This window comes from Choloepus didactylus, chromosome 10 (genome assembly GCF_015220235.1).
Source record: "Choloepus didactylus isolate mChoDid1 chromosome 10, mChoDid1.pri, whole genome shotgun sequence".
Taxonomy (NCBI): domain Eukaryota; kingdom Metazoa; phylum Chordata; class Mammalia; order Pilosa; family Megalonychidae; genus Choloepus; species Choloepus didactylus.
The window spans coordinates 340120-352859 of record NC_051316.1 but is presented as its reverse complement, the minus strand read 5'-3'; the positions used below and the strand labels follow the sequence as shown (position 1 = coordinate 352859).

At 37.1% G+C, this 12740-nt stretch overlaps 1 pseudogene; it reads right to left on the bottom strand.

The window, feature by feature from the left end:
- Positions 1-217: 217 nt before the first annotated feature.
- On the bottom strand, positions 218-5182 carry LOC119505105 (annotated as a pseudogene).
- Between the last annotated feature and the right edge of the window lie 7558 nt (positions 5183-12740).

Below are 12740 nucleotides of genomic sequence, written 5' to 3'. Positions count from 1 at the left end.
ATTCTGTGGTTATTTCCCCAAGTCTAGAATTTCTATTTGGGATAGATATACTCAGGCACTGCCAGAATCCCCACACTGGTTCCCTGACTTATGGAGTAAAGGACATTGTGGTAGGAAAGGCTAAGTAAAAACCTCTAGGATGACCCTTACCTATCAAAATACTAAATCTGAAGCAGTAACAGATTCCTGGAAGTAATTTATATGCTAGTGCAATTCTTTAGGACTTGAAGGATTCAGGGCTATTGATTCTCACCAAATCCTCTTTCAACTCTCCTATTTCAACTCTCCCATCTGTGCAGGAAACAGATGGGTCTTGGAGAAAGACAGTGGGTTATAATAAACTTAACCAGATGTTGAGTATAAATGGAGCTTCTGGTACATGGTATTCAGCTATTGGACTTGTAAATGCTTTTACTTAATTTCTGTTAGTAAGGGCTAGAAGCAACTGCTTGCTTTCAACTGGCAGAGGCAGCAGTATACCTTCACTGTACTACCTCAGGAATATGTCAACTCTCCAACCCTATGTCATAATCTTATCTGCAGGAAATTTGATCATTCTCCCCTCCCATAGGACATAACCCTGGTCAGTTATATTGATGATATCAGGTTGATTTAGCCTAGTGAGCAAGAAGTAGCACCTAGTCTAGTCTTATTTGTAAGGCACTTGTGGGTCAGAGGATGGGAGATAAATCCAAGAAAATACAAGGGCCTTCCATCTCAGTGAAATTTCTAGGTATTCATTGGTAGTGGGCATGTCAGTGTGAAGGATAAGTGGCAAAATCTGTCCTCTCCTATTACCAAAATTGTGCACAATGCCTAGTTGGCCTCTTTGGATTTGAGAGCTAACATATTTCTCAATTAGTTGTGTTACTCCAGCCCATGTACTTATTAACCAGAAATGTTTCTACCTTGAGTGGGAACTGAAATGAGAGGAGGATTTACAACTGGCCCAGCATGCTGTTCAAGCTGCTCTGCCACTTCACTCATGTGATCCAGCAGATCCAATGGTGTTGGAAGTGTCAGTGGCAAGTAGAGATACTGTCTGAAGACTTTAGCAGGGCCCAATAGGATAATCACAATGCAGGCCTTAGAATTTTGGAGCAAAGCCTTGCTATCCTCTACAAATAATTATTTTTGGCCTGTTACTTTGCCTTAATAGAGACTGAGTGCTTAACTATGGGCCACCAAGTTACCAGGGGACCAGATTTGCCTATCATGAGCTGGATGTTGTCTGACAACCAAACTATAGTGTTGGGCAGGCACAGAGGTGCTTCACCATAAAATGGAAGTGGTATTCAAGATAGGACTCAAGCAGGTCCTGAAGGCACAAGTAATTTAAATGAAGAAATGACCTAGCCTCCACTTCTGCAACATTATCTTTTCTTTCCCAGCCCAAAACTGTGGCCTCTTGTAGAGTTCATTACAATCAGTTTACTGAAGAGTAGAAAACTTGGACCTGATTTATAGATGGTTCTGCATGATATGCAGGTATCACCTGATAGTGGACAGCTACAGCACTGCAACCACTTTCTGGGATGTCCCTGAAGGACAACCCTCCCAGTGGGCAGAACTTTGAGCAGTGCACCTGGTTTTTCATTATGCTTAGAAGGAGAACTGGCCAGGTGTACATTTGCATTCTGATTGAAGGGCTGTTGCTAATGGTTTGGCTAGATAGTCAGGGACTTGGAAGGAACATGATTGATAATAGATGACAAAGAGGTCTGTGGATAGACCTTTATGATTGGACAAAAAACATGAAGATATTTGCATCCCATGAGAATGCTTAACAGAAGGTGATTTCAGCAGAGGAAGATTTCAATAATCAAGTGGATATGATGACACATTTTATGGATACCAGTCAGCCTCTTTCCCCAGCCCATCCTGCCACTGCTCAATGGGTTCATAAAAAATGATCACTGTGGTAGGGATGAAGGTTTTGCATGAGATCAGCAACATGGATTTCCACTCACCAAGACTGACTTGACTACAGCCAATTTTGAGTGCCCTTTCTGCCAGCAGGGAGACACACACTGAGTCCCCAATATGGCACCATTCTCCAAGGTCAACAGCCTGCTACTGGTTGCCAGGTTGGTTACACTGCATTACTTCCATCATGGAAGGTGTAGCAACATCTTCTAACTGGAATAGACACATACTCCAGATGTGGGTTTGCCTTCCCTTCACACAATGCTTCTGAAAATACTGCCATCCTTAGTCTTATAGAATGTCTTATCCACCACTTTGGTATCTCACATGGCATTGCTTCTTATCAAGGGTCCCACTTCATAGCAAATGTAGTGTGGGAATGGGCATACACTCATGGAATTCTCTTGTCCTACAACATTCCTCATCATCCTGAAGCAGCTGGATTGATAGAATGGTTAAGCCTCATAAGCATGATTAAGCCTCAATTATGACACAAACTATGTGATAACACCTTGCATGGCTGGGGCAATTATCTCCAGGATGCTAGTGTGTATTCTAAATAAACAGCCAACATAAGGAGCTGTCTCACCCATACTGGGATTCATGGGTCCAGGAATCAGGGGGTGAAAATAGGAGTGGCATCACTCATTAATACCCCTAGTGATCCAGTAGAAAACTTTTGCTTTCTGCTCTGCTGGTCTACAAGTGAGTTCCAAAAAGGAGGAGGGCTTCCACCAGGAAACACATTGATTCCATTGAACTGGACTTTCAAATGTTTGCGTACCTGCTTTGGGCTTCTTACACCTCTGAATCACCAAGCAAGGAAGGGCATTGCTGTACTGGATAGGGTGATTGATCCTGACTCTTAAGGAGAAATGGTGCTGCAACCACACAATTGAGGTAAAGAAGGTTTTGCCTGGAATACAGTTGATCCCCTAGGGCATCTCTTAGTACCACCATGCCTTGTGATTACATCAAAGAAAAGCTGCAACAACTCAATCTAGGCAGGGCTACCATTTGTCCAGCAAGTTCAGTAATAAAGATTTGGTTCACCCTACGAGGCATAGAACAACAGCTTTTTGAGCTGCTTTCTGAGGGTAAAAGGGACATGGAATGTGTAGTGGAAGAAGGTAGTGATAAATATTAACCACAGCCATTTGACCAGTTACAGAAATGTGAGTTGTAATGATATGAATATTTCTTCCTTGTTTTGTTATGAGTGCATTTGTATATGTATATAAAGCAGATAGCTTTGTTTTCTTCTCTATCATATCCCCTTATCTGGCACAAGTTGTACTGTTCATTTCATAGTGTTTGAGTTGTAGGATATCAAGTTTAAGAGTGTATATTACCCAAGGATGTGCACCCTACTCTGGAGAGAGATATTGTTTTCCCTGTTGTACACAGGACAGTTGAGTATTTTCAGGCAAAAATATGTCTGTTGTTTTTTATTTAGAGATCAAGTATGGTTTAAGGAGATGCATATAGTTGACAAGGGGTGGACTTTGATCATTAGGTTTCATAAGTCAACTTGGCCAGGTATTGGTCCCCAGTAGTCTAGTCAAACATGCACAAGCCTGTTACTGTGAGGACATTTCATGAACTTAAATAAAGTTGATTGCATTTAGGTTGATTATATTTCTGACAAACTAAAGAGGGTCTCTTCAGCAAAGAGAAATATTTTCATCCAATCAGTTGAAGGCTTTAAAAATAGAAGTGATGTCTTCAGCAGTCAGAAGGGAGAATTTTCATATCTACTTCAGCCAGCCAACCTCTTATGGGGAATTCATTGAAAACTGTCACTGTAGTTGTCAGCCTGCAGCCTGCCTTATGGAATTTGGACATGTGTATCCTCATAATTGTGTGAGACACTTTGACAAAATCTCCTAATATTTGCAGATACCTCCTATTGTTTCTGTTTCCATAGAGAATGCTGGATAATACACTCTTTAATTCACTTGTTAGCAGTATGTTTTTAATTTCCACATAATTATGTATTTTACATTTCTCCATCTGTTATTGGGATTTCAACCATGAACAGGGTCAGGTCTCATCCCATAACAAAGCCATTTTAGATGGAAAAGAGTTAATATTGAAATCTTCAATGCATGGAAAAAGATGAAAATAAAATTAAGCACTTCAAAAACCTTAGAGATTCTTTATACAGATGGATACTTCCAAACTTAGGATAAATAACAAAATATTAAAAATGTATTCCCCTTTTTTGCCTCCTACTTTCTCTCTTGCACACACACAGACACCTTTTATAAGTTGAACTAGATGATTACATGAAAGCTAGTGAATATACTTTAAAGTAACATCTCATATTTCAAAGCAAACCATATTGTACATCATGAATTAAAACAAATTCATAAATGATCCATTTATGTCACTCTTTTTGCTGCTATTGACAAATACATGGTTTGAACATTTTGTTTCTGTGGGGGTTTTTGATTTGGATTAAAATATCTGCTTTAGAAAACTTACCAAAACTAGAATTGATGAGGGGTTTTTGAATTCTATTTTTAGAGAGGTGCTGGTTCCAAGTCACACTGCTTACAGTAATGTATGCTACTTCCACTGATCCTGGTTGAAGAGGTCCCAGGGACACTTGAATATGAACTTTTATTTCAGAAGACAGTGCTTCAAGTTGCTTAGGCTTCTTAAACATTTGATGACACTAGGTCTTGTGCTACAGTTTCTCCTTGAAAGTTAAAAACTGTAGACAGCGTTTGGAACACTGGTGAACATTTTCTCAGTGCTCTCTACAATGACAAATGTATGTTGAGGTCATTTTTTAAAATTTTAGGAAAAAAAGGACAAATCAAATTTTTAGAATTTCATGGCATATTCTAAAATGTGTTTCCACATCAGCAAAAGCTGATGATCTATAATTGCAAGCCTGTCAAATGTAAGGTTTTTCACCAAGTTTGTGACTGTCCTTCATGGGTTGTAAGAGAACATGGTCTGTTTCAAATGACAATTCACAGATTTTACAGAGAGTGGAGGGTTCCTGGGGGTGTGCACACTTTCAATATGACACTGTAGCTGGAAAGGAGAGGGGAATTGCCTGTGGCCATGTTGGCAGATGCTGTGCCTTTCCCAGCTGTTGCTCCTTTGCTTCACGTGGTTCATAAAATTAATATTTTTAGAACTTTAAAGCAGCTTAGGCATTTAAGGCTTTTACAGTCTTCTGTTCTGGCTGCCCATTTTCTTTATGTTGTTCATAGTAAAAGACATGAAGTAACACAATCATGCTTCCTTTATTGGAATCTTTATTCTTGACCTGCTATATATGAACAATCTATTTTGCCAGTCCTCCATTTTCCCTGACTGGATTTACAGGCTTGAAATTGTTCTTTGCAAAACATTGTAAAAAGTGCTCCATTCTGAACACAGTTTAGCAAGGTATGACAATCTTTGGAGGGTATATTTTGCTGATTGTTTTTTATATGAGATACACCCAAGGGGGACAAAGCTAAAGAATGTCCATCACTGAGTTCAGGCCTTTTGGGATTAATGATATTTACTTCATAAGTGGGAAGTAACTTTGATGTACAAGGATTTTCATCTATACATCCTACAGAAAGTGCTCCTCTTCCTGGACACTGCAATGAACTCACAAGAGGAAATAGCTCTGAAGTTATTAGGCATGATTTGTGGTGAATTAATTTTATAATCAGGTTCAAAGTCTCAATAACAATGAGACTACCTGTTGCTATTGATTCAGATTAGGAAACTGGCAAGTTGTCAACTCTTGATGTAAGTGTCACAGGACCTATAGCCTGCAATGCATGACAAGTACTTTGTCAGAGGTGACCATACTATTTTCTCCTTGAATTAGACCTGGAGTGACTCTGTTAAAAATGTTTGAAACAACTGGTTTTGAATTTGAAGTTGGTCCAAAAATATCAGCTCAGCATCTTCATTTACATGTTCCACCCCAATAAAGATCATCTCAGGGACTTCGCCATCACTTGTTTGGTTTCTTTCACACTTTTCTGTGGTTCTGGCTCTTGTACACACATACCAGTGCTTCCTTTACATAAAATGCAACCTCAAGTGTGCACTGATTCTTCTAAATAAATTGAGATATTTCAGGCAGAAGGTCACATATGGTCCACATCTGTGGTGATCCTGGAGCTCCCAGTGGCACACCAGCATTACGGTACTACCCAGGCAAAGTCCCTAATGTCTTATTTTTATGGTATTACTATCACTGTCCTGGATCTCTTTTAGCTAATACTTTCATGTTATATTTTTTTATCCATTCACTTTCAATCTACTTTTAATTTTAAATTTAAGGTGAGTCTCTGGCAGACAGCATATACTAGAGTCAATTTTTTGTGGCCAACTGATTTTTTTTTGCATTTTTTATTTTGAAATATAATACATATACTAGAAAATGATAACTTTCAAAGTAAAATTAAACAGGAATTTAAAGAGCAAATTTCAAAGAATTGTAATGGTTACTGTTCTACAATTTCAGTTATTTCTTTCTAGCTGCTCTAATACAATAGAGACTAAAAAATATATTTATATGACCCAGTATTCATGGTCCTTTGTTAAATCCTATCTTGTCTGTTGCTACCTCTCCCTCTTATTGAACCACTATTTCAATCTTCAGGGATACATGGGAACTGACCACCCTAATTTTTTCATATTGTAAAGGGGTGTCAATAGTATGGGGAAAGGGGTGCATCAGGTTGATGTTTTTGAAGAGGCTGTTGCCTCTGGGTGTGGGGACATATCTAGCATAGGAATACTCTGGAGGATTTAAATTTCTGAGAAATAAACCTAGTGAGTGTAATTTTAAAGAGTCTCACATAGGGACCTGTGTATACATCAGAATTTTGGGGAGTAATGTTGATTTGGGCTTGGCATATTGCAGGAATTTGAAATACTTAGCTGATGATTGCAACATAGTAACCTCTAGGAACAAACTCTTGACTCTATTTTAAATATCTTAGCCACTGAACCCTTATTCTGTAAACTTTCTTTCTCCTCTTTTGGACAAGAAGGCATTCTCAGTCTCCTGATGTCTGGGTCAGGCTCCTTCCTGGGAGTCATATCCCACATTGCCAGGAAGACTCACTCTCCTGGGAGTCATGTTCCATGTAGCAGGGTGGGTAATGAAATTCTTTGCAGAGTTGGGCTTAGAGACAGAAAGGCCACACATAAGCAACAAAAGAGGCTCTCTGGATGTGACAGTTAGAAGTAATTATAGGTAGAATTAGCCTTCACTTTACAGCCATAAGTTTCACAACAGCAAGCCTCAAGATCAAAGGTTTGACTTATTAAATAAGAGGTTCCTAATTTCACACAGAATATATTCTAAGATAAGCAATGTTTCACATTATCTTCACTTTGTTGTTCAATCACTCTCACTTTTAAAAAATTATCATGACCCAAAAGACCCCAAAGCTCTTATTACACCCTAATTATTTATTCCTAGTATTAATGTGATTCTAGTAAGGTATAGTACATGGTATGCCATGGCTAGTTTTCCCTATATACTACTATGTTGTTAACTCTGTACCAGTATCATAACTTACAAGCACATCATGCAATCACTTATTTATATTTGTAGTGCTTATCTGTGGGATACATGGCATTAAACAACTACTTTCAGTCATGTTCACCTTCAATACAGCACTGATACTTTAAATCCCATTAATGAGATTTTGTCACCCCTGTCCTTTCCATTCCTTTAAGTTCAACCTCAATAATAGGTCTGTATATATTAGGTGATCATTCCCCTTCTGTAGCTTCTGTCTATATCTGGGTCCTCTATACTCTACATTTGAAGACACTGCTTTTACATCATACAAAAATATCATATTAGTGATAGTATGCAATGTCTCTCCCTTTGTGTCAGAATTATGTTATCAGACTTCATCCATTTTTTTCACATATTTCAGGAATTAATTCCTTCTTACTTCTGAATACTATTCCATCATATGTATACACATTTTATTTATCCACTCATCTGTTGAAGGAACTTGGATTGTTTCCATCTTTTTTCAATTGTGAAAAGGCCACTAAAACATCAGTGTGAAAATGTCTGTGTCACTTCTGTCAGATCTTCTAGGTATATACAGAGTACTGGAATTGAAGGATCATAGGATGACTTAACATTTATTTTTCTGAGGAACTGCCAAACTCTCTTCCACAGCAATTGTAAAATTATAAATTCCCACCAGAAGTGGAAAAGAGTTCCAACTTCTCCACATCCTTTCCATCATTTGTAGTTTCCTGTTTGTTTAATGGCAGCCATTCTTATTCATGTCAGATGATACCTCATTGTGGTTTTGATTTGCATTTCCCTAATTGCTATTAAGATGATTATTTTTTTCATGTGAATTTTAGCCATTTCTGTTTCCTCTTTGGAAAAATTTATTTTCATATCAATTTTCCTTCCATAATTGGGATGTTTTTACATTTGTTGTTGAGTTGTAGGGTTTCTCTATGTATGCTGGATATCAGTCTCTTATCAGATATATGGTTACAAAATTTTTCTCCCATTGAGTTGTCTGCCTCATTGCCTTTTTGACAAAATCCTTTGAGCACACAAGATTTTGATTTTGAGGAGTTCCTATTTATCTTTTTTTCTTTTGTTTCTTGTGCTTTGGGTTTAAAGTTTAATTAGCTACCTCTTATAATAATTGTATTGAAGATGTGCCAGTTTGAATGTATTGTGACCCCCAAATGCCATTATCTCTGATGTAATCTTGTGTGTGCAGACCTATCAGTGTCAATTAGATTGTAATTCTTTGAGTGATTCCATGCAAATGTGCCCCACCCAAATGTAGTTGATAACCCTGATGAGATAAATTCCATGGAGGTGTTGCCCCACACATTCAGGGTGGGCCTTGATCAGTGAAGCCATATAAATGAGCTGACAAACAGAAGGAACTCAGTGCAGCTGAGAGTGACAATTTGAAGAGGAGCTACAGCCAAGAGGGACACTTTGAAGAATTCACAGGAGCTGCAGATGAGAGACAGTTTGAAGATGGCCATTGAAAGCAGACACTGGCTCCAGAAAAGCTGAGGAAGGACAAATATTCCAAGTGCAACTAAGAGTGACATTTTTGAGGAACTGCAGCCTAGAGAGGAACATCCTGGGAGAAAGCCATTTTGAAACCAGAACTTTGGAACAGATGCCAGCCACATGCCTTCCCAGCTTACAGAGTTTTTCCTGACAACATTGGCCATCCTCCAGTGAAGTTATCTGATTGCTGATGTGTTACCTTGGACACTTTATGGCCTTAAGACTGTAATTGGGTAACCAAATAAGCCCCTTTTTATAAAAGCTGATCCATCTCTGGTGTTTTGCATTCCACCAGCATTAGCAAACTAGAACAAGGATGTTACCCTATATTATCTTCTAGGAGTTTTATTGTACTGGCTCTTATATTTAGGTCTTTGATCCAACATGAATTAATTTTTGTATAGGGTGTGAGTTAGGGGTTATCTTTCATTCTTTTGAATATGTATATCCAGTTCTCCCAGCCTCATTTGTGGAAGAAACTACTCTGTCCCAGTTCAATGGATTTGGGAGCCTTGTCAAAAATCAGTTGACCAAAAACCTGGGTATCTACTTCTTATTTCAAGATTTTATTCCATTATCAATATGTCTATCTTTGTGCTAGTTCCATGCTCTTTTAACTACTGTGGCTTTCAAGTCAGGAAATATAAATCCTTCCATTTCATTCTTCTTTTTTAGAATTTTTTTTTTAATTTTGTAATTCAAGTTCCCTCTCTCTTCCAAATAAATTTGATAACTAGTTTTCCAAGTCTGCAAAGTAGGTTGTTTGAATTTTTATTGGATTGCATTGATGTTTAGCCTTCCTATCAATGAACATGGGATATCTTCCCACCTATATAGGCCTCTTTGATCTCTTTTAATAAAGTTTTTAATTTTCTGTATTGAGGTTCTTTAAATGCTTGATTAAGTTTCTTCCTAGGTACTTGATTCTTCAGTGAATGGAATTTTTTTGTTGATTGTCTATTGAGTTAGATCATTACTAGTACAAAGGAACATTACTGATTTTTGAACATTAATATTCTATCCCTCACATTTTGCTGAATTTATTAGCTCAGGCATCTATGTTGTCAATTTCTCAGAATTCTCCAAATATACCTTCATAACATCTAAAATTAATTATATTTTTTCTTCCTCCTCTTCAATTTGGATGCATTTATTTCTTTTACTTGCTGGATTGCTCTGGCTGGAACTTCTGGCACAATGTTAAATAGTAGTGGTGACATTGTGCATCCTTATTTCATTCCCCATATTAAAGGAAGGATTTCGTTCTCTCACCATTGAGGAACATGTTGCCTTGGATTTTTCACATATGCCGTTATCATGTTGAAGAAGTTTCCTTCAATTCTGACATTTTGAATAGTTTTTTAATCAAAAAGGGATGCTGACTTTTGCCAAATGATTTTGCAGCATCTATCAACTTATCATTTGTTTTCTCCGTTTCAGTTTGTTTATGTGTTATATTTCTTTGACAGATTTTCTTATGTTAAACCACCTTTGTGTACCTGGAATGAGCCCCACTTGGTTGTGGTGTATAATTCCTTTAATGTGCCTTTGGATTCAACTTGCAATATTTTGTTGAGAATTTTTATGTATATATTCATTAGGGAGCTTGGCCAGTAGTTTTCTTTTCTTGTAGTATCTTTATCTGATTTTGCTGATAGAGTGATGTTACCTTCCTAAAATTAATTAGGTACTAATCTTTCCTCAATATTTTGAAAGAATTTGAGCATGAATGGTGCCAGTTATTTTTTGTTTGTTTGGTAAAATTCCCCTGTAAACACATCTGACACTTGGTTTATATTTGTAAGAAGATGCTTGATAACTGACTGGATCTCTTGTGATTTGTTTATTGAGGTCTCCTATTTCTTCTCAGGTCAGTCTAGGTTTGTTTCAAGGAAATTGTCCATTTATTCTAAGTTGTCTAGATTGTGGGCATACAGCTGTTCATAGTATCCCCTTATAATTTTAAAAATTTTCTTTGAGATCCATAGTAATGACTGCTATCTCATTTCTGATTTTGTTTATTTGGATTTTCTATCTTTTGTCTTTGACAGTCTAGTAAGGGTTTGTCAATTTTACTGATCTCAATGAACTAACTTTTGGTTTTATTTATTCCTGCTATTGTTTTTTGTTCTCCAGATCATTTATTTCTTCTTATATCTTTGTTATTTCTTTTCTTCTACTTGCATTAGTGTTAACTGGCCCTTCATTCCCTAGTTTATTCTTTTGTTTAGTTAGGCCTTTGGTTTTAGCTCCAACTTCCTTTTTTATGTATGCATTTGAGGTTATAAATATCCCACTCAGGACCTCCTTCACTGCATCCCATAGGTTTCATATGTTGTGTTCTCATTTGCATTTTCCAGTTATTTACTGGTTTCTTTTGCAATTTCTTTTTTTACCCACTGATTATTTAAGAGTGTGTTGTTTAACCCCCAATATATATTTTTACTTGTAATTTTATTGAGGTATAATCACATGCCATACTATCATCCAAAGTGTACAATCAATTGCTCACAGTATAATCATATAGTTGAGTATTCATCACCAGCATCAATTTTTGAACATTTTCACTACTCAAAAAAATAGTAAAAATTAAAATCAAAATAAGAATAAAAATAAAAGTAAAAAGAACATCCAAAACAACCCATGACCCTCATACTCCCCTATTACTCATTTACTTTGGGTGCCCATTTTTCTACTCATCTGTCCGTAGAGTGTATAAAGGGAATGTGAGCAACAAGGATTTCTACAGTCACGCAATCACACTATATGAGCTCTAAAGTTATACAATTTTCTTCAAGAAACAAAGCTACTGGGTTGCAGTTCAACAGTATCAGGTATTTCCCTCTAGCTATTCTAATACACTAAAAACTATAAAGGCATATCTCTATAATGCATAAGAATAATCCCCAGTATGACCTCTTGACACAATTTGATATCTTTCAGCCCTGGAAACTTTACTTTGTTTCATTTATCTTCCCCTTTGGGTGAAGAAACCTTTTTCAATCCCATGATCCCTCATATTTGAAGGACAGTTTTGCCAGATATAGGATTATTGCTTGATAGTTTTTCTCTTTCAGTATCTTAAATATATCACCCCACTTCCTTCTGGCCTCCATGGTTTCTATTGAGAAATCCACATATAGTCTTATCAAGCTTCCTTTATATGTGATGTATGTGATGTACCAATTTTCTTTTAGTGTTTTCAAGATTCTCTCTTTATCTATGTCATTTCATAATCTTATTATTAAGTGTCTTGACCTAGGCCTATTCAAATCTGTTCTGTTTGGGATATGATGTGCTTCTTGGATCCATAATTTTATGTCTTTCATAAGAGATGGGAAATTTTCATTATTTCCCCTATTATTGCTTCTGCCCCTGTTCCCTTCTCTTCTTCTTCTGGGACACCCACGACATGTACATTCCTGCATTTCACATTGTCATTCAATTCCCAGAGATGTTGTTCATATTTTTCCATTCTTTTCTCTGTCTCTTCTTTGGTGTGTAGGCTTTCAGGTCTCTGGTTCTCCAGTTCCTGAGTGTTTTCTTCTGCCTCTTGTGATCTGCTTTTGTATGTCTCCATTGTGTCTTTCATCTCTTGTATCATGCCTGTCATTTCCATAGATTCTGCCAGTTGTTTTTTTTTTTTTTTTGAACTTTCAATTTCTACCTTATGTATATCCAGTGTTTTCATTATATGCTTCATCTCTTTTGTCAGATCCAGTCTTATCTCTAGGAGTCATGTCCCATGTTGCATGGGAGATTT